The sequence below is a fragment of the Callithrix jacchus genome, chromosome 5, assembly GCF_049354715.1.
Source record: "Callithrix jacchus isolate 240 chromosome 5, calJac240_pri, whole genome shotgun sequence".
In the NCBI taxonomy this organism is placed as follows: Eukaryota; Metazoa; Chordata; class Mammalia; order Primates; family Cebidae; genus Callithrix; species Callithrix jacchus.
Window position 1 is genome coordinate 104793158 of NC_133506.1, and position 22582 is coordinate 104815739.

General features: G+C 43.6%; 1 protein-coding gene across 6 annotated transcripts in view; it reads left to right on the top strand.

Annotated features, from left to right (window-relative positions):
* The window catches only part of FAM222B (family with sequence similarity 222 member B), a 91598-nt gene that overhangs the window by 30667 nt on the left and 38349 nt on the right, over positions 1 to 22582 (top strand). For 2 of the 6 annotated variants that reach the window (XM_035300932.3, XM_078373978.1), the window contains exon 1: positions 13444 to 13706. The exons of 3 other annotated variants lie outside the window; for them this stretch is intronic. The gene's annotated coding sequence lies outside the window, so the exon portion shown is untranslated. Of the gene's footprint in view, positions 1 to 12988; positions 13103 to 13443; positions 13707 to 22582 lie in introns of those variants that run through there. One more of the 6 variants, XM_054256163.2, reaches the window with a different exon arrangement.

Here is a 22582-nt window from a genome sequence, read left to right on the forward strand (position 1 = left end):
TTGAGTCCAGGAGTTTGAGACCAGCCTGGCCAACATGGCGAAACCCTGTCTCTACTAAAAATATAAAAATTAGCTGGGCATGGTGGCGGGCTCCCGTAATCCCAGCTATTTGGGAGGCTGAGGTAGGAGAATTGCTTGAACCTGGGAGGTGGAGTTTGCAGTGAGCCGAGATGGCACCACTGCACTCCAGACTGTAAGAGCGAGACTCCATCTCAAAAATAAAATAAAATAAAAAATTAGTTAATAAATACTATACAGAAAAATAGAAGATGTGATAGACAGTATGAATGGATAGCTACTTTAGATTGGGAGAATACATCTCTGAGGATATAGCATTTAAGATCTAGGAGTATATGAAGATCAGCAGATCAAACGTTACAGTACAAAGCACCTAAGGAGGAATTAACTTGCTATGTTGGAGGAACAGATATAAGACCAGTGTTTGCATATGGTGAATGAGGGAATGACAAGAGATAAGAAAGGCAGAGGCCAGATGACAGTGAGATATGGAAGCTAGAGTAAGGTGTTTCCTTTGAAGTTTTTTGTTTTTTTGTTTACACACACACACACACACACACACACACACACACACACACACACATTTACCTCTCAAGCTTCATGTATCAGTTGTTTGTGACATTTAACCATAAGTTTGGTGCAGAAACTGAAAGGGCAAGAGGATTAAAGCAAGAAATAACTCTTTATACCTTTGCGCTTTACATGGGGTTTTACTCTGTCACCCAGGTTGGAGTGCAGTGGTGCTATCTTGGCTCACTGCATACTCCATCTCCTGGGCTAAGGGATTCTCCTACCCCAGCCTCTCAAGTAGATAGGTGCACACCTCTATGCCCTGTTAATTTTTTGTATTTTTGGTAGAGAAGAGATTTCACCATGTTGCCAGTCTGATCTTGAACTCCTGAGCTCAGGCAACACCTGCCTTGGTCTCCCAAAGTGCTAGGATTACAGGTGTGAGTCACTGTACCCAGCCTTCTTTGGAGTTTTTTTTTTTTTTTTTTTGAGACGGAGTTTTGCTATTGTTATCCAGACTGGAATGCAATGGCACGATCTTGGCTCACTGCAACCTCCGCCTTCTGGGTTCAAGCAATTCTCCTGCCTCAGCCAGTAGCTGGGACTATAGGCGCGCACTAACATGCACTAATAAGCTTTGTATTTTTAGTAGAGATGGTGTTTCACCTTGTTGACCAGGATGGTCTCGATCTCTTGACCTCGTGATCCACCTGCCTCGGCCTCCCAAAGTGCTGGGATTATAGGGGTGAGCCACTGCAACCGGCCCCTTTGGAGTTTTTAAGTACGATTGTGATATGAGTTGATTTGTGACTAGAAAGAATGTTCAGTTGCTGTGTTAGAAATGGATTGTAGGCCAGGTGCAGTGTCTCAGGCCTGTAATCCCAGCACTTTGGGAGGCCCAGGTGGATGGATCACCTGAGGTCAGTTATTCGACCAACGTGGAGAAACCCCATCTCTACTAAAAACACAAAATTAGCCGGCTGTGGTGGCACATGCCTGTAATCCCAGCTACTCGGGAGGCTACGGTGGGAGAATCGCTTGAACCCAGGAGGTTGTGATGAGCCCAGATCACGCCATTGCATCCAGCCTCGGCAACAAGAGTGAAACTCCATTTCAAAAAAAGAGAAATGGATTGTAGAGAGTTGAAGACTTAAAACAAGGAGACCAGTAACAAGGCTCTTTGCACTAATCAAATGAGTTCATGGTAACTTGGACTGGGGTGATGTTATAAAAACTGTGGAAAGGTAGATAGATTTGGCATATCTTTTGGAAGTGAGGTTGACAGAGCTTGCTTTGGAATTTTGCCACTGCACTCCAGGTGACAGAGCTAGACACTTTCGGAAGTGAGGTAATAAGGACATGGATAACTTCTGTATTTTTGACTAGAGCAACCAGGGAAGTAAATAGTTGATGCTATTACTTGAGATGGGTAAGACTAGCAGAATATGATTGTCAAGAATTCTTGGCCAGTGGTGGCTCATGCCTGTAATCCAGCAGTTTGGGAGGCTGAGGCAAGAGGATCGCCTGAGCCCAGGAGTTTGAGACCAGCTTAGACAAGATAGAGAGACCCTGTGTCTACAAAAAATAAGAAAACTAGCCGCGTGTGGTGGTACATCTCTGTGGTCACAGCTACTTGGGGGTCTGAGGTGGGAGGAGCCCAGGGGATGGAGGTTGTAGTGAGCTGTGATTGTGCCACTGCACTTCAGCCTTGGCAACAGAGTGATAACTTGTCTAAAATTAAAAAAAAAATTGTTTTTGGTCCTGTCAAGTTTGGGATACTTGTTAGGTATCCAGATGGAGAAATCAGATAGGCAGTTAGAAATGCCTGGCATTCCTAGAAATCTGAGCTGAAATAGATAGAATTTGAAGTCATGGAATTCAATCAGGAGGTCACCTACAGATGGTTTGTAGCTAAAAAGAGCAGTTTGAAAGAGCAGGAATTGCTGGTGAGGTAGGTGGAAAACCCAGAAAGAGAAGCTATAGAAGCCAGGTAAAGAAGTGTCTCAAGAAGGGAGTGGTCAGCCTGGGTAACATAATGAGACCTTGTGTCTACAAAAAAATTGAAAATTAGCTGTCCATGGTGGTACATGCCTGTGGTAGTCCCAGCTATATAGGAGGTTGAGGTGGGATGATTGCTTGAGACTGGGAGGTTAAGGCTCCAGTAATCAGTGATTGCGCCACTGCACTAGACACTGTCTCAAAAAAAAAAAGGGGGGGGATTTGTTAGCTGTGTTCAATGCTGTATAGAGGTCACATAACAGGTATACTGACAGGATTTGACAACCTAAGGAGGTAGGAATTATTGGCGACTTTGAGTAGAACTGTTCATTGGAGTGGTGGAAATAGAAGTATAATTGTAGTGGATTGAGAGGGAAAAATAAGATGAAGAATCATTTGGGCCAGGTAATCCCCAGCACTTTGGGAGGCCAAGGTGGGCAAATCATTAGAGGTCAGGGGTTTGAGACCAGTCTGGCCAACATGTGAAACCCCATCTCTACTAAAAATACAAAAAAATTAGCTGGGTGTGGTGGTGGGTGCCTGTTATCCCAGCTACTGGGAGGCTGAGGCAGGAGAATCGCTTGAACACAAGAGGCAGAGGTTGCAGTGAGCCAAGACTGCGTCACTGCACTCCAGCCTGGGCAACTGAGCCAGACTCTGTCTCAAAAAAAAAAAATTGATTTTTGTTTTTGTTTTTGTTTGATAACAGGTTTTGGAACCCAGTTTCTTTGAAAACGTCCTGTGTCATTGTTACTAAGTTCTTACCTGTTTGTATTCCAGTTGATTGTGTGTGTGTGTGTGTGTGTGTGTTTTTCTGAGACGGAGTCTTGCTTTCTTGCCCAGGCTGGAGTGCAGTGATGCAATATCGGCTTACTGCAACCTCTGTCCCAAGTTCAAGCAATTGTCCTGCCTCAGCCTCATGAGTAGCTGGGATTACCTGCAAATGTGACCATGTATCTATCTATCTATTATATGTATATATATGTGTGTGTGTGTGTGTGTGTGTTTTTTTTTTTTGAGATGGAGTCTCATTCTTGTTACGTAGGCTGGAGTGCAAAGGCATGATCTTGGCTCACTGCAACCTCTACCTCCTGGGTTCAAGCAATTTTCCTACCTCAGCCTCCCAAGTAGCTGGGATTACAGGCACCTGCCACCACACCCAGCTAATTTTTTTTTATTTTTTAGTAGAGACAGGGTTTCGCCATGTTGGCCAGGCTATCTTGAACTCGTGACTTCAAGTGATCCACCCGCCTTGGCCTCTCAGAGTGCTGGGATTACAGGCATGAGTCACCGTGCATGGCCTGACTATGTATTTTTGTTGAAGTAGTATCATCTTTCAGTGTTTTTGTACCATTATTTTATTTTATTTATTTTGAGATGGAGTCTTGCTCTGTCACCCAGGCTGGAATGCAGTGGCATGATCTCGGCTCATTGCAGCCTCCACCTCCCAAGTTCAAACAATTGTCCCACCTCAGCCTCCTGAGTAGCTGGGATTATAGGTGTGCACCACCATGCCCAGCTAATTTTTGTGTTTTTAGTAGAGATGGGGTTTTACCATGTTGGCTAGGCTGGTCTCAAACTCCTGACACCATGTGATCAGTCTGCCTTGGCCTCCCAAAGTGCTGGGATTACAGGCATGAGCCACCTCGCCTGGCCTTGTACCATTATTTTAGATGGACTCCTATTTCTAAAATCCTGCTTTAATTACTTTTATGAGCAATATAGGTAACGGGTGAACAAATGAGAGTTTTTATAAGGGTTAGGCCCTTGGTCTATAAGAAAAGCAGGCTGACTTGACCTTGGCTTTAAAGTACATCAGTTTTCTAAGAAAACTGTTGAATGAGGATAACATTTTGGCTTATTGGGTGATTGTGATGCATGACTAATGAAAATAATTGTAAAACATTTTGCAAGTTAAAGTGTGATATAAATGCTAAATAATAGTTCTTTATTATGATGATGTGAAAATTAGCAACATGCTGTCTATTGGGGGCCTTAAGTTCCTTTTGAGAAGGTGATATATTTTTGTAAATTCTATTATATTACTTTAGAGTGTTAAGAGTTTTACCAGGCTGGGCCCTAGCACTTTGGGAGGCCGAGGCAGGTGGATCATTTGAGTTTAGAAGTTTGAGACCAGTCTAGCCAACATGATGAAACTCTGTCTCTACTAAAAATACAAAAAAAAATTAGCCTGACATGGTGGTGGGGGCCTGTAATCCCAGCTACACGGGAGGGTAAGGAAGGAGAATTGCTTGAACCCGGGAGGTGGAGGTTTCAGTGAGCTGAGATCATTCCACTGCATTCCAGCCTGGGCCACAGAGTGAGACTTCATCTTAAAAATAAAAAAAAAAAAAGAGAGATTTATCATCTTTGTGGTTCTGGTGAGGAATGAATTCCACCTTATGGTAGTTACAATTCTGAATGTTTAAAGGACTGATGGGAGTGACTTAATTATGTCTATAGTATAGCATCACAGCCACTCAGTAGAAACATTCTCACACACAAAAAACACTGAAAAAGCATTTTAACTTCTTATAGGTAACACCATAAAGACATTTTAAGGCCGGGCGCGGTGGCTCAAGCCTGTAATCCCAGCACTTTGGGAGGCCGAGGCGGGTGGATCACGAGGTCAAGAGATCGAGACCATCCTGGTCAACATGGTGAAACCTCATCTCTACTAAAAATACAAAAAATTAGCTGGGCATGGTGGCACACGCCTGTAATCCCAGCTACTCAGGAGGCTGAGGCAGGAGAATTGCTTGAACCCAGGAGGCGGAGGTTGCGGTGAGCCAAGATTGCACCATTGCACTTCAGCCAGGGTAACGAGCGAAACTCTGTCTCAAAAAACAAAACAAAACAAAACAAAAAAGACATTTTAATGCAGGATTAGGTGTTTTTTGCAGTCAGGTTTGAAGAGTGACATGATGCCATTTTAGACAAAACTAACCCCTTGTTCCATACCAGAGACTAAATATAGAATCAGTGGCATTATTACCTATACTGTACTTAGGAAGTGCATTGAAATTTGAATCTGTTGAACTAAATTTTTCTCAGTCTTTTAAGTGACATTAACAATAGAGGAAAATTGGGATGTGGTCTAAAGATGATAAGGGAAAACTGAAATGGTCTGCTGATGTGCTGGGAACTTTACCCTGACACCTCAGCTGGGATCTTGTATATTGTTTTCAGTATAGGGACCTGTGTGTTTCTAATTTTAGAATAAAGTAACAGTTTTTAGCGTTATGCAGGTTGGAGTTGAATCTTTTTTTCTGGAATTTGATTTCTCTCACAATCCATTACCTTTTTTTATCAAGGACAAGTGAAAGGTTTAGGTTTCTTTTTTCTCTTTGATGGGAAGATTGTACTTGATTTTGCTGTATTCAGGCATTATCTGCTTTTCTTTTGCATTTGCATTTGGTGACTGCTAAAAGGGTCCTTGAATAACATGCTTTCACAGCAAAGACAATTGACTAAGTTTACTTTCTTAGAAATGTTTTATTTCTGTGGTTTGTATTAAGACTTCCTGTTATTTGCTTCAGTCATTGGCCTTGTTCATTCTAGGCTGAGGGATTGGCTTCAACTGTTTTACATTCATAGGCAAAAGTTCATCTTATATTCATATTTAATTATCTTGGATTTAATTTGTAGCCTACCTGTATCCATTGTATTGAATAGTTTCCTTCCTAGATTAGGTATTTCATAAAACTTCTAAGTATTTTTAGGAATGTATTACTTATGCTTGACATCTTTATCATTATTATTTCATTCAGAATAGTCCAAGTTTCTCTGAAAGCTTGCAGTTGGCAGTGCTATCAAGATAAAATGCCTTTTGGACTGTATGGAGAAAGCACTTTCCACCACTACCTAACAATATGGAATATATATAACCTTTGACGTTATGTATTTCTTCCGTGATTAACTAGCTCATATTCTTTGAATATTTTCCTCTTTGGTTATTTGTCTTCGTCTTATTGACTTATAAAAGTTATTTGTATATTGTGGCATTACACTATTTTATTTATTTATAAAATATTCTTTTAAGGCTATGAATAAGAAGCGAGAAGGGAGGCTGTTGCATTAAATGCTAATCCAAAATCGTGTTTGGTTAAATTGTTTTATTGTTTGCCTTGATTATTTTGAGCAATGGCAAGCTTCTTTTGTCTCTCCCCTTCCAAAGATGCATAGAAAAGCTCCTTCTGTCTGAAGTAAAGTGTTGGCTCTATGTTGGTTATAATTTGCTTTTTCTGGCTTGCACAGCCTTCTTTTTGTTTTCTGTCTTCTGACAGATTATAGGATTGTGGGGAAACAGCGTCCAGGGCTTTTTCAGGAACTGTGCCATTTTGTCTACAGGAGAAGCCATTGGCTTTGGCACTAGAAGAGAATTGGCTCTGCGTTTAAAGATGCCAAATCATGCTCGATTCACAAGTTTACTGTCTCATTTTGTCTATGTGTGTGAAACTTTTTCAGGATTTTGGCTTTTTATTTTTTCTACCTCATCAGGAAGAGAAATTGACAACTTACCCCTTCTCTCTAGCTCTCTACTCCCAGAACATACAACCCGAACATCCTAAACCATAACAAAGGATGGAGCTGTCATTTTGAAGATGAGGGGAAAATATACCATACAAGTGTTTCCCTTTGGCACCCTTATCGTGACTTTGAGCTTTAATTCTGTTTTTTTAGTCATTCCTATAGAGTCTTTTTTTTTTTTTAAGACAGGGTCTTGCTCTGTCACTCAGGCTTGGAGTGCTGTGGCACGATCATAGCTCACTATAATCTCCAACTCTTTACTCCTGGGCTCAAGTGATCCTCCCGCCTCAGCCTCCGAAGTAGCTGGAAGTATAGACCACACCACTACACCCCACCTTCATGCCTTTAAAACTGCATAAAACTGATTTTGAAGCCTTACCAAGTAGTTATTTTAGCAAACCTTCTTTACCAAATAATGCTTCTACTTTCTATAGATAGAAGTTTAAAGGTACCATCCAGATATAAGTTATTTCCATTTAGATTAAGGCCAGAAAGATTGTTAATAGGAGAAAAAGCCAGTTTGGATATGCTGGTTTGTCTAGTGTGAATTATTATATATAGGTGCATGGGAGGATCTCTTCCAGGAATGGTTCTCCTTCTGTCCTGTCCCATATCCATAGTCTCCCAAAGTCTTGGGTTTGATTCTCTACTCTGCATTCTCTGTTGTAGTTTGCCTTTTATTATTATTATTCTTATTATTATTTTTGGAGATGGAGTTTTGCTCTTGTTGCCCAAGCTGGAGTGCAATGGTGCAATCTGGGCTCACTGCAGCCTCTGCCTCCCAGGTTCAAGTGATTCTCCTGCCTCAGCCTCCCTAGTAGCTGGGATTACAGGCAACCACCACACCCAGCTAATTCTTTGTATTTTTAGTAGAGACCGGATTTAACCATGTTGGCCAGGCTGATCTCGAACTTCTGACCTTAGCTAGTCCACCTGCTTCAGTGTCCCAAAGTGCTGGGATTACAGGTGTGAGCCACTGCGCCTGGCATAATTATTATTGTTTTTATTTCTTTTGAGACTGTCTCACTGTGTTGCCCAGGCTGCAGTGCAGTGGTATGATCTCAGCTCACTGCAATCTCTGTCTCCCAGGTTCAAGCTAGTCTCCTGCCTTAGCCTCCTGAGTATCTGGGATTACAGGCATGTGCCACCATGCCCTGCTAATTTTTGTATTTTTAGTAGACAGGGTTTTGCCATGTTGGCCAGGAAGGTCTCAAATTCCTGGCCTCAGATGATCCGCCTGCCTCAGCCTCCAAAAGTGCTAGGATTACAGGCATGAGCCACCAGGCCCGGCCACTATTATTTATTTATTTATTTATTTTTGAGGTGGAGTTTCGCTCTTGTTACCCAGGCTGGAGTGCAATGGCGCCATCTCGGCTCACTGCAACCTCCGCCTCCTGGGTTCAGGTAATTCTCCTGCTTCAGCCTCCTGAGTAGCTGGGATTACAGGCACACGCCACCGTGCCCAGCTAATTTTTTGTATTTTTAGTAGAGACGGGGTTTCACCATGTTGACCAGGATGGTCTCGATCTCTTGACCTTGTGATCCACCCGCCTCGGCCTCCCAAAGTGCTAGGATTACAGGCGTGAGCCACTGCGCCCGGCCCTGCCACTATTATTATTATTATTTTTTTTTTTTAAATTGCATTTTAGGTTTTGGGGTACAGGTGAAGAACATGCAAGATAGTTGCATAGGTACACACGTGGCAGTGTGATTTGCTGCCCACTATTATTTTTTAAGACGGAGTTTCGCTCTTGTCATTGTCACCCAGGCTGTAGTGCAATGGCACAATCTCAGCTCACTACAGCCTCTGCCTCCTGGGTTCAAGCTATTCTCCTGCCTCAGCCTCCTGAGTAGCTGGGATTACCTGCCACTATGCCCAGCTAAGTTTTGTATTTTTTAATAGAAACGGGCTTTCACCATGTTGGCCAGGCTGGTCTCGAACTCCTGCCCTCAGGTGATCCACCCACCTTGGCCTCCCAAAGTGCTGGGATTACAGATGCGAGCCACTACACCGGCCTTATTATTAGTTTTTAACAGGCATAGTTTCCCTAAATAACTAAGTACTTTAAAGACAAAGACCGTATCTTATTCATCTTTTTGTCTCTGGGATCTAATAGAATTTTTGGCATATTTGGTGACGTTAGTGAATAAGTAAAACAAAATCTCAGATACAGTCAATGAATTTTTATACTCCCCTCTAGTGTCTGAAAGAGAAAGTGCAGCCAGTTAAGAACCTTTACTGTTAAAGAGCACCTTGCTACATTAAAGTAACAGTGCAAGGAATTCCCTTTAAAAAAAAAAATGCAGTGTTTTTCTCAGACCTACTGTTCTCTTGAAGTCTAACGAACAATAAAGCTTTTATGAGAGTTTCTGTGCTCTGTGTCATGAGTGTTTGAATGCTATAAATATCACGTAGCAGGTCTTGATGAGAAAACTGTCTTTTTTTTTTTTGAGTTGGAGTTTCACTCTTGTTGCCCAGGCTGGAGGGCAATGGTGAGATCTCGGCTCACTGCAACCTCCATTTCCTGGGTTCAGGTGATTCTCCTGCCTCGGCCTCATGAGTGGCTGGGATTATAGGCACGTGCCACCACACCCAGCTAATTTTTGTATTTTTAGTAGAGACAGGGTTTTGCCATGTTGGCCAGGCTAGTCTCGAACTCCTGACTTCAGGTGATCCACCTGCCTCAGCCTCCCAAAGTGCTGGCATTATAGGCATGAGCCACTGTGCTCAGCTGGATATTGTCTTTTTAAGACTGTTTACCTTCTTTTGGGGCTCAATCATTGTTGTTTTGTGTGTTTGTTATTCTGTTCTACTGGAACTGTATCAGTGTCAAAGTTACATTTTAATTTTTTTGCTTGTTATAAATGCTGCCATTTGGGAAATTTGTAAAAATTTGCTCAAGAAATAATGAGGTGCAAACTGATCAGTCTAGAGGGATGTTACCTAGTTTTTAGTCTAGCCTATTGATCTTTTCCATCTATTTCTGAGAGATATTTATGTTTTAGTATCTTTTACTGACTATAAAAGTAAGACATGTTAACATAACTTAAAGATGATAAAATCTGTAATTTCACTGTTAATCTAGTAAAAATGAGAAAATTAATGCTTTTTATTTTATTTATTTATTTATTTATTTAGAGACAGAGCGTCACTTGCCCAGGATGGAGTGCAATGGCAAGATCTCAGCTCACTGCAACCTCTGCCTCCTGGTTTCAAGCAGTTTTCCTGCCCCAGCCTTCCAAGTAGCTGGGATTACAGGTCCCTGCTACCATGCCAGGCTAATTTTTTTTTTTTTTTGTAGAGATGAGGTTTCACTCTGTTGGCCAGGCTGGTCTCGAACCTCTGACCTCAAGTGATCTGCCCAACTCAGCCTCCCAGTGTGTTAGGATTACAGGCCTCAGCCACCATGCCGGGCCTTAATTTTTTATTTTTATTCTTTTGAGACAAAGTTTCACTCTGTCGTCCAGGCTGGAACACACTGGGGCCATCCCAACTCAACTGCAGTGTCAACCTCCCAGGCTCAAGTGATCCTCTTACCTCACCTTCCCAAACAGCTGTGACTACAGGTGCACACCACCATGCCCAGCTAATTTTTGTATTTTTTGTAGAGATAGGGTTTTGCTGTGTTGCCCAGGCTAGTCTTGAACTCCTGAGCTCAAATGATCTACCCACCTCAGCCTCCCAAAGTGCTGAAATTACAGGCATCAGCCACTGCAACTGGCTCACCTTTTTATTTTTTAAAAGATACAATAAAACAAATTATCTTCTTTTCTTCTCCCTACCTGTATTCTTATTCTTTCTCTCAGTGATAACTACTGTTGACAGATTAGTATGTATACTGCTAGATATACTGGACCAAGAGATGTATATTCACATGTGCTTAAAAAATAGATGTGATCCGCCTGGCATGTTGGCTCACACCTGTAATCCCAGCATTTTGGAAGGCCGAGGCAGGCAGATCACTTGAGGTCAGGAGTTTGAGACCAGCCTGCTGGCCACCATGGTGAAACCCCGTCTCTACTAAAAATACAAAAATTAGCTGGGCGTTGGGGTGTGCTCCTGTTATTTCGGCTACTTGGGAGGCTGAGGCAGGAGAATCACTTGAACCCGGGAGGCAGAGGTTGCAGTGAGCCAAGATTGCACCACAGCATCATGTTACTGCATTCCAGCTTGGGTGATGGAGTGAAACTCCATCTCAAAAATAAATAAAGTAAAACAGGCTTGTTGTACAGCTCCTTTTCCATCTTCCAGGAGTTCTGAAGTTGTTATATATGAAAAGTTTTGAGTTCCAAGGTAGACTAGGCTGCTTAATGTTAATGTTTTGTTTTGTTTTAAATTATAGTAGTGTTTGGGGGGATTAAGGAGTGTTGTAGAGTGTGATGTAGATATTTAATGTCATGCATTTGCAGAACTCTGAACACAACAAAAATGACAACCTAGGTAATAACTTGCCTTCCCTGACCCCTATTTTTTTTTTCTTTTTTGGCATTAGGGTCTTACTCTCACGTAGGCTGAGTGCAGTGGCATGTTCTCTGCTCACTGCACTCTCCCAAGTAGCTGGGACTATGGCATGAGTCACCATGCTTATTTACTTTAAAAAATTTCTTTGTTTTAGCCAGGCGTGGTGGCTCGGTGGCTCATGCCTGTAATCCCAACACTTTGGGAGGCCCAAGGCGGGTGGATCACGAAGTCAAGAGATCGAGACCATCCTATCCTGGTCAACATGGTGAAACCCCGTCTCTACTAAAAATACAAAAAAAAAAAAAAATTAGCTGGGCATGGTGGTGCGTGCCTGTAATCCCAGCTACTCAGGAGGCTGAGGCAGGAGAATTGCCTGAACCCAGGAGGCAGAGGTTGCGGTGAGCTGAGATCACACCATTGCACTCCAGCCTGGATAACAAGAGTGAAACTCCGTCTCAAAAATAAATAAATAAATAAATAAAAATAATTTGTTTGTTTTGAGATAGAGTCTTGCTCTGTTGCCCAGGCTGGAGTGCAGTGGTATGATTGTGGCTCACTGCAACCTCTGCCTTCGGGGTTCAAGTGATTCTCCTGCCTCAGCCTCCGAGTAGCTGGAATTACAGGTGCCTGCCACCACAACCAGCTAATTTTTTTATTTTTAGGATTTCACCATGTTGGCCAAGCTGGTCTCAAACTCCTGACCTTGTGATCTGCCCACCTTGGCCTCTCAAAGTGCTGGGATTACAGGCATGAGCCACTGAGCCTGGCTACTTTTAAAATTTTTGGTACAGGTGGGGTCTCACCATGTCTGGTGTTAACCGGGTGGTGATGTTAACCAGGCTGGTCTCGAACTCCTGGGTTCAAGTGATCCACCTGCCTTGTCCTCCCAAAGTACTGGGATTACAGGTGAGACACACCGCGCCTGGCTGGTTTTTCTTAAATGAGCCCCATGTAGTGCTTTATCACTACACCCAAGAAAATATACCAGTGTTTAGCATATTCTATTCCAACAGCGTTATGCCCCTAATGTTGGCATTAGTGACTGAAGTTTTAGTGCAGCCTGCCAATTACTCTCAGCCTGGTGGTTGCTCAGAGTATGTTCCCCATAAAACTAGGTAGGTGATTGAACAAGGGTTAGGTGTTTGCTCCCTAATTGTACTGAAACCCGCTGTCTTGGGATTTTACTGGATTGGAGACATCCAGTTAAATACATTGGACATTTTGTATCTGAAGCAGGTTGAAGTCAACTATGTGTGGTTTTTTCTATGTGTTTTTTTCTTTTTTGGCCAATGATTTGATGTATTCCCTTCTCCACCCCACAAACTTCTAGATACATACTTTTTCCACCCCCCCCCACCCCCCCCCCCCCCGCCTCGCTCCTTAATTTCTGCGTCACGGGAAGCAGGAGTTTCCGACAGGGAGGATCGATGTGTGCAATTGATTTAATATGCAATCCTAAATCCGTCCACTGTTACAGTGCAGTGCAGTTGATTAGACCAGAGGCAGAGAGGCTTGGGGAGCATCTTTTTACTGTTGAGTGTCTCCAGGTGGCAACTGCTGTTGAAGTCTGAGGCACTCTGAGAGGTATCGCGTGGGTAGGGGGTCTCCTAGTACCTAGGCAGAGAGTGGGAAGGGGCAGGGGGACAGAGGGAGAAGGGGCGCCAGGCAGCGTCGCTTCACCTGGCCCAGCTACGGGATGCTTAGCTCCTGGCTTTGGGGTGGGGGCCAGGAGAGAGAGGGGCAGCGCTAACAAAGAGGAGCCGAGTCGGCCGGGTCCGCGGGTAGCGGGCCTATCCTGGTGGCTGACCTCCCTATGGGCCTCTCCAGTTGGATGCTTGGCGAGTCGCTCTGCTGGCTCCCTGGCTCGCCATTGGCTGTGCAGACAGGAGGGGGCTCGCGAAGAGCCGGGGCGAGGGGGCGGGGCTGGCTTCCGGCGGCGGCGGAGGGGAGCTAGCGGCAGCCGACTGGGGGAGGGGGTGTCGGCGCACCACGGAGTGCTGCGCTCCTTGAGCCTGGCACCCGGAGCAGCCGCCTCCCCCTCCCCCTGCCTAGACCGCTAGAAGCCCCTTCTCTTCTGTCCTCCCTGGGTGGGGGTGAGCTGGGCTGAGCTGTCCCAGGCTGGCGGGGCGGAGCCAGGAGCCCCACCGAGCGCTGCGGAGCGAACCTCACCTCCTTTCCAGGGTGCAAGGTGTGTGTGTGCTTTTTCTAACGCGACCCCGACTTCAGCCGACTTAACCTTGTAAGAAAAGGGGAAATGGAATGGGAAATAGTATCTGTGGATCCCATCAGATTATTTTGGTTTTCTGTTTCTACCCTTCATCCGTTTTTTTTCCTTCCCTTCATCTCACCCCTGCAGATGGGTAAGGAGATTCAGGACTCTTATCTCTTTTTACTGATGTGTCGATATCGGTCGCGTAGTAAAATGCACGGAGAAGAAAAGCGCTTTTTTTGTGTGTGGTATCTGATGCAGTAAACCGCAATTAAAAAAAAAAAAAAGGCAAGCTAGGAGTGGATATTTGGAACTGTACTGCATCCGTGTCCATTAAGGCTGTCTTCACCATTTTCCTTCTTGGGACTGCCTTGATCAGCAATAACAATCTGAAAGGAGAGGAGGTGCTAGTGGAAAGAGGGATCAGCCCCAGTCAAATGGTGGTTAAAGGAAATCCTGATAGTTGTTAGCGGTGAACTCTGCTAAAGTCTCTTCCCGGAGTACATTGTCACCGGCTTTGTGTAGCAGCTCAGCTCTGTTGGAGAAACCTGGCTAGAGCAGGCAAACTTGTACCTTGCTGTTGCTGAAACTTATCTTTTTCTCTGTTGGTGTATTTCTTATATTCACAGACCCTCGGAGGGATTAGTTTCTGTGGTCAAAAACCAAAACAAAACTTTAAAAACCTCCAGATGAATTTTAATTTTTTTTGTTTATTTTTGTTGTTTTGTTGTTTTTGAGACAGAGTCTCTCTCTGTCGCCCAGGCTGGAGTGTAGTGGCACAATCTCGGCTTACTGGCACCCTCTGCCTCCCAGGTTCAAGCGATTCTCCTGCCTCAGCCTCCCGAGTAGCGCCACCATGCCTGGCTGATTTTTGTGTTTTTAGTAGAGTTGAGGTTTCGCCATGTATCAGGCTGTTCTCGAACTCCTGACCTCGTGATCTGCCCGCCTAGGCCTCCCAGAGTGCTGGTATTATAGAAGTGAGCCACTGCTCTCGGCCTCATTAATTTTTTAGAAAAGATTCGGCCGGGCGCAGTGGCTCAAGCCTGTAATCCCAGCACTTTGGGAGGCCGAGGCGGGTGGATCACGAGGTCAAGAGATCGAGACCATCCTGGTCAACATGGTGAAACCCCGTCTCTATTAAAAATACAAAAAATTAGCTGGGCACGGTGGCGGGTGCCTGTAATCCCAGCTGCTCAGGAGGCGGAGGCAGGAGAATTGCCTGAACCCAGGAGGTGGAGGTTGTGAAGAGCCGAGATGGCGCCATTGCACTCCAGCCTGGGTAACAAGAGTGAAACTCCGTCTCAAAAAAAAAAAACGAAAAGATTCCTCTCCCCAAACTTTATGAGTTTGGGTGGCTGTAGCATTACAACTTAAATGAAATTGAGTTCCTTTGCTTCTTCAACTTAGGGATACCTTCTTTCTGAAGAACACCTATCTCCAGCCAAAATTGGGAACCTCTTTAAATTGAGAGGAACGTTTTCAGTTGAAGATAGAAAATCCAAAATTTTTGATGTCAGAAACGGGTGTGTGTGTGTGTGTGTGTTGGGTGGCAGCATATGTGACACCCTTGCTTTAAGTGGGCATCTTCCACCAAATGTGTTTGGACCAGATTTATCTTAATGTTGATTAGCAAAGAGCTGCAGTTCGAGAAGGTATGAAATATTTTTTTTTTTTTTGGCAACACTTTGATAAATATTAATTAAAATGGTTCAGAATTTATGTAATACAGGTTCAGTTTCCAAAGATTGTTCTAACTGGGGTCCACTTTTGAAGACAGAATTGCTACACTGGAGCTGTCTTACAGTTTTGGCTAGATTAATGCTTTTTCTTTACATTGACTTATTAGCTCTTTAAACAATCAGGAGCAATTTGGGGTGAAAGCAAGTATAAAAAATAGGGATAGTGGGATAGGAAACCATTTCAATTGTGGAAATAACAGGTATTACTTTTCCCTATTACTACCTTTTTAAAAAATAAAATCTCAAATACCTTAGATTAGACATGTTACTAAAAAGTAGATTCACACTAATCCTGTGTCAGGTTTTGGGGTTTTACTTCATTACTCATTTGTCCCTTAAGTCTCCATGAATTGTGTTTAAATTGGGAGGGAAAGGGATTCCCCTCCAGATGTTGACTTAGTTAACTTGTTACTGAGAGTGAACTGTTAAAAATCACTGATTGAAACCTTAACAGTTAGCTAGCATATAAAACAAAGTGCGCTTTGATGTCTAAGGTATACGAAACTGGGGAAGTGACCAAAAAACCAGTTGGAAGGTGGGGTACAATGGCTCACGCTTGTAATCTCAGCACTTTGGGAGGCTGAGGTGGGCAGATCACTTGAGGTCAGGAGTTCAAGACCAGCCTGGCCAACTTGGTGAAAACCCGGTCTCTACCAAAACCTAAAAAAATTAACTGGGCATGGTGGCACACTCCTGTAGTCCCAGCTACTTGGGAGACTGAGGTGGGAGAATTGCTTGAACCCGGATGACAGAGGTTGCAGTGAGCCAAGGTTGTGCCACTGCACTCCAGCCTGGGTGACAGAATGAGGCCCTGTCTCAAAAACAGACAGTTGGAGGCTGTAAGATTTCAACTCACCTCTACCAAAAAACAAGTCGCCCTTCTATTTGATATCTAGGTGGTATTTGAGTTCTCTACCCATGTGTGAGCAGTAAGTACAGCTTTATAGAGTTGTGTTATACTTCACTCTCTTTTTTTATATTGCTATTATATTTTAATTTTTATGTTTTGTAGAGAATGAGGTCTGGCTCTGTTGCCCAGGTTGGTCTCAAACTCTTGACCTCAAGCAGTCCTCCAAGAAGCCTCCCAAAGTGTTGGCATTAAGGTGTGGGCCACTGTGCCCCTCCATACCCGATATTTCTGTTTTCTTGACTGATTTGTATGATCAGTATTTTGCATAGTGCAATGAGTAGGGGTCCCTGAAAACATTTTCCCAGGAGACAGGACTATGTATAGAACTGATTGATCATAAGGGTATTTGCACTGATCTCCAGATACCATGTAACGGGCATGGAAATACTGGAATTTGGTCATCTGCAAGAAAACAATTATAGAAAGCCATAATCTCTTAGGTTGAGGGAACCTAGTGCTGGTTGAGGTTGAAGTAATTGATTTAATTTTCTTTAGCAGTCTGTTTTTATCCATCCTGCTCATTTCTTGCTTTTTTTTTTTTTTTTAGGCAGAGTCTTGCTCTGTCGCCCAGGCTGGAGTGCAGTGGCACGATCTCTGCTCACTCCAACCTCTGCCTCCCATGTTCAAGCAATTCTCCTGCTTCAGCCTCCTGAGTAGTTGGGACTACAGGCACACACCACCACATGGCTATTTTTTTTTTTTTTTATTTTTAGTAGATACAGAGTTTCACCATGTTGTCCAGGATGGTCTTGAACTCCTGACCTGAGGTGATCCACCAAAGTTCTGGGATTACAGGCATGAGCCACTGTGCCTGGGTCATCCTGCTTATTTCTGTGAGTCATGGCTTAGAATGTGTTAAGAAAAGGGCTCTATGTTGTCTTTAAAGGGAGACTCGAGACTAATCCCCTGTTCACATGAGAAGTATAAAATAATCCCCTTGAGAAGGTGAAGGAAAAATATTGGGCCCTTGGAGTTGCTTGATTCTCATAATAATCAGCTGAGTGTTGTAAGGTTTGGAATTGAGAAAAGCTTACTCAAGGTGGGAAAATAATAGAAGCAAAACAGACTCTGAAAATGCTCTCTCAGTTATCTAAATAAGTTGACTTATTTAGAACAGTGGATGGATTCATATGGAGATGTAGCTGATGGTAGTTTTTAGCTTTTCAGCTTTGTCTCTCTGGTGTCAGAGACAATATTTTGTGTGTTTAAGCACAACCCCCTCCCCCAGGGTTTGACTCTTGGAAGCTGAATCCTTTGAGGAAGTTGTTTGCTGTGAGTCTGAATCCTGAAAGTAGAGGACTTGGTGGAGTCTGTAATCTGTTTACCAGTCAGATGAGGATGTTGAATTTATTGTTGGTGAGTTACTGAACTCTTCCTAAAGAATGGTTGCTAGGCAAATTTTATCTCAATCGGTTTAACCCTCAATAGTTTACAGTCTGCTCTTAGTGAGGGCCAGAGCTGTCTTTCTAATGATATTGTGCTTTAAGAATCCTTTTTGGTGGTGTATGTATGTTGTTCAGTGGCTCAAAATAAAGGACTAGAATGATGTATGGATCTCTCTTAATCCAGGACAATTTAGCTTTTGGTAACCTGAACTGGCATTGTTATTACTTTCTCCCCTGGATCAAGTGGTTGATGGGGTTGCTCTCCAATGTTAAGATACTGTGTTTGATTGTCTGGTTTTGTAACTAGTAGGGCAATGAGTTAAGCATTCATTTTGGAAACAGGCCAGTGGTAACATGGCTCTTGGGCCTGGACGTATGGGAAAAAATAGGACAGAGTAAACAATTGAGTGCATAAATAATGAATCTTCCAACTGAGCCCTGGCAGAGTGAGGGAGATTATCCTCAGAGCTGTTCAGTCTGGCAGTAGGAAAGAGTCCACTGAATTAATTACCTGCACTGTATTTGATACTGCAGGAATTATGAGATTGTTAGAACCATTCAAAACAAAGTTACCATTCAGATACAAACATTTAACCTTTTTGTTTGTTTTAAACACATTCAAATTGTTCATTTATTTTTTAGAATCCAGGCCTTTGTATCTTCCTTAAACTTTGTTTTATATGTTAGCTTTTTTTTTTGAGACGGAGTCTCTCTCTTGTTACCCAGGCTGGAGTGCAGTGGCATCTCGGCTCACCGCAACCTCCACCTCCTGGGTTCAGGCAATTCTCCTCCCTCAGCCTCTTGAGTAGCTGGGATTACGGGCACGTGCCACCATGCCCAGCTAATTTTTTGTATTTTGAGTAGAGACGGAGTTTCACCATGTTGACCAGGATGGTCTCGATCTCTTGACCTCGTGATCCACCCGCCTCGGCCTCCCAAAGTGCTGGAATTAATTACAGGCTTGAGCCACCGCCGCGCCCGGCTATGTTAGCATTCTATGAACACTGGATGGTCTTTTTGTTTGGTCAGATCATATAATTTTACTTCATTAGCGATTTCATGATTTGTAAATATACAAAAGTCTCAAAAAAGGTTAAGACAAGAGTTTAAGCTGGACATGGTGGCTCACACCTGTAATCCCAGCACTTTGGGAGGCCGAGGCGGCAGATCCCTTGAGGCCAGGAGTTCAAGACCAGCCTGACCAACATGGTGAAACCCTGTCTCTACTAAAAATACAAAAATTGGGCCAGGCTTGGTGGCGCATGCTTGTAATCACAGCACTTTGGGAGGCCGAGGCGGGAGGATCACAAGGCCAGGAGATTGAGACCATCCTGGCCAACATGGTGAAACCCCATCTCTACTAAAATACAAAAAAATTAGCCAGGCATGGTGTTGCGTACCTGTAGTCCTAGCTACTCAGGAGGCTGAGGCAAGGGAATCGCTTGAACCTGAGTGGTGGAGGAAGCCATGAGCTGAGATCGTGCCACTGCACTACAGCCTGAGCAACAAAGCAAGACTCTGTCTCAAAAAAAAAAAACAACCAAAAACAAAAATTATCCCGGCATGGTGGCACAGGCTTGTACTCCCAGCTACTCAGGAGGCTGAGGCAGGAGAATTGCCTGAACCTGGGAGGTGAAGGTTGCAGTGAGCCAAGATAACACCACTGCACACCAGCCTGGGTGAGAGAGTGAAACTCCGCATCAAAAAAAAGAGTTTCTTCAGCCCAAGAATCATTTTCAGTATTAAGGTAAATATTCTTACTTTGGATAGTTTTTATCCAGTGAATTAAATGAACATTGGTCTCAGCATTTCCCTGAAGTAGGGAAAACGAATGCCCTATGATTATCTAAATAACTTAAGTGATTTGGTAGTGAAGCCAGACCAAGAGGCAAGGTCTCTGAATTCTTCCTTTCTCTGAATTTCTAATATACCTTATTATTTTCTCTAAGAACTTTCAGGAACCATATTTGAAATGATTTGAAGTTTTCCTCTCTCTACCCTGAGAAGCTGTTTTCATCTCTGGTTGTGAAGGGAATCCAAAGACCAGGATGCTATTATTATTCAAGAGAAGAAGGCTCAAGATGAGGTATTGGAGAAAGAAAAGATAGAGTTGTTAAGAAAAGACCAACTTGAAGGTGATTTTGTTTTGTTTTGAGAAAGGGGTCCCATTATGTTGCCAGGCTGGCCTTGAACTCCTGGGCTCAAGCAACCCTCCTGCCCCAGCCTTGGAAGTAGCTGGGACTACAGGTGTGCACCATGGTGCCCGATGTCCAAATTGAAGTTTTATTATATTTGGTGCTGGTGGATCCCAGGAGGGAAATACTGGGTTCATTAGATTAAATTTAGTCATGGACTGAGTTTGTTACATTGCAGCCTAACTGAAAAAGGCAGAGCGCGTCTTTACCAAAATATGGTCTAGTTAAGAGTTAATTCCTTAGATTCACAGATACCAAACAATGGAGAAAACAAAAGTTCCTTCCTGATCTGTGAGTATTCTGTTATTGATTATTCACACAGAAAGGCAAGCAGGCAAAATATAGACAGGTGAAATCAATCCAAAAATATTCTCATGGGCACATTTTTAAGCAATAGCTTTAACTTCCTCTGCTTTTTAACAGATTTTTCTAGGCATACAAACTACTGAGAAATTTGTTTTTTTCCTTTGGTCATTCAGGTAAGCAGTAGGCAAGATAGCCAAGAACTTGTATTACACTTAGTTTTGTTTTGAGAGAGAGATTCTACTTTTTGTGTTTTCTCTCTCTCTCTCTCTCTCTCTCTCTCTCTCTCTCTCTCTCTCTGTGTTTTGTTTGTTTTTAGACAGGTTCTCACTGTGTCATTCAGGTTGGAATATAGTGTGATCATAGCTCACTGCAGTCTCTACACCCGGGGCTCAAGCATTCCTCATATCTCAGCCTCTTTTGTTTGTTTGTTTTTGAGATGAGAGTCTTGTTCTGTCACTCAGGCTGGAGTGCAGTGTCACGATCTCTGCTCATTGCAAACTCTACCTCCTTGGTTCAAGTGATTCTTGTACCTCAGCCTCCTGAATAGCTGGGATTACAGGCTTGCGCCACCACGCCTGGCTAATTTTTGTATTTTCCGTAGAGAGGGTGTTTCACCATGTTGGCCAGGCTGGTCTCAAACTCCTGACCTCTAGTGATCTGCCCCCCTTGGCATCCCAAAGTGCTGGGATTATAGGCGTGAGCGACCACGCCCGGCCCATCTCAGCCTCTTGAGTAGGTGGGACCACAAGTTAGCATCATCATGCCTGACTGCTTTTTTCATTTTTTGTTGAGATGGGGTCTCCCTGTGTTGCCCAGGCTGGTCTCAAACTCCTGAGCTCCAATGCTACTCCCACCTTGGCCTCCCAAGTGCTTTTATTACAGCCATGAACTATCATGCTTAGATTATACTTAGTTTCTTAATCATCAATAGTAGTATATAACTCAGTACTGGACCTAGAAAAATTCAGCTCAGTGTAGTATCCTTGGAACAGTTTGTTTTATTTAATACTAAATATAAAATCTGTATTAGGGTTTTCCAGAGAAACAGAACCAGGAGGGTAAATATATAAGAGGGGATTAGGACTTGGCTTATTCAGTTACGGAGGCTGAGAAGTTTCACAGTATACTGTCTGCAAGCCCAAGAACCAGGAAAGCTGGTGGTGTCATTCAGTCTGAGGCCAAAGGCCTACTAAGAACTTGGAGCTCTCATTGCCAAGGGGAGGAGAACATAGACATTCTGGTTCCCAAAGAGACTTGATCCTTGTTACCTAATCACACTGAGATGCTATGGAGAATTGAAATCTTTCAAGTAAGTCATACATAAACTAGGTTTTGATACTGAAATGTCTTCTTTATTGGTCTTCTGACACCAATATGTAATTATTCATCATATGTGGATGACTGTTGGTAGCTAAGCCAAAGAAACAAACTTCAGCTGGATGCAGTGGCTCATCCCCAAGTGTTCATTCCACTTCAGCCTCCCACCCCACTCTTTTGGGAGGCTGAAGCAGGAGGATCACTTGAGGCTTGAGCCCAGGAGTTCAAGACCAGCCCGGGGAAGATGGAGAGACCCTGTCTCTATATTAAAAAATTAGGTGGGTGTGGTGGTGAGTGCCTGTAGTCCCAGTTACTTAGGAGGCTGATATGGAAGGATCCCTTGAGCCCAGGAGTTCGAGGCTGCAGTGAGCTGTGATCATGCCACTGCACTCCAGCAACAGTGAGAGAGAGCAAGACCATGTCTCTAAAAAGAAAAAAGAAGAAACTGGGCCCTGTGGCTCATGCTTGTAATCTCAGCACTTAGCACTTTGGGAGGCCAAGGTGCGCAGATCACTTGAGGTCAGGAGTTCCAGACCAGCCTGGCCAACATGGTGAAACCCTGTCTCTACGAAAATTCAAAAATTAGTTGGGTGTGGTGGCACGCAGTGGTAATCCCAGTTACTCAGGAGGCTAAGGCAGGAGAATCACTTGAACCAAGGAGGTGGAGGTTTCAGTGAGCTGAGATGGTACCACCGTACTCGTCTGGACAACAGAATGAGACTCCCTCTCAAAGAAAAAAAAGCATATAAACAAACCTGTCTTCTTACCAAAGCACAGCTTTCTTTTTTTTTTGTTTTGAGATGGAGTTTCGCTCTTGTTACCCAGACTGGAGTGCAATGGCATGATCTCGGCTCACTGCAACCTTTGCCTTCTGGGTTCAAGCAATTCTCCTGCCTCAGCCTCCCGAGTAGCTAAGACTACAGCTCAGCTGTACCACCATGCCCAGCTAATTGTTTGAATTTTTAGTAGAGACGGGGTTTCACCATGTTGACCAGGATGGTCT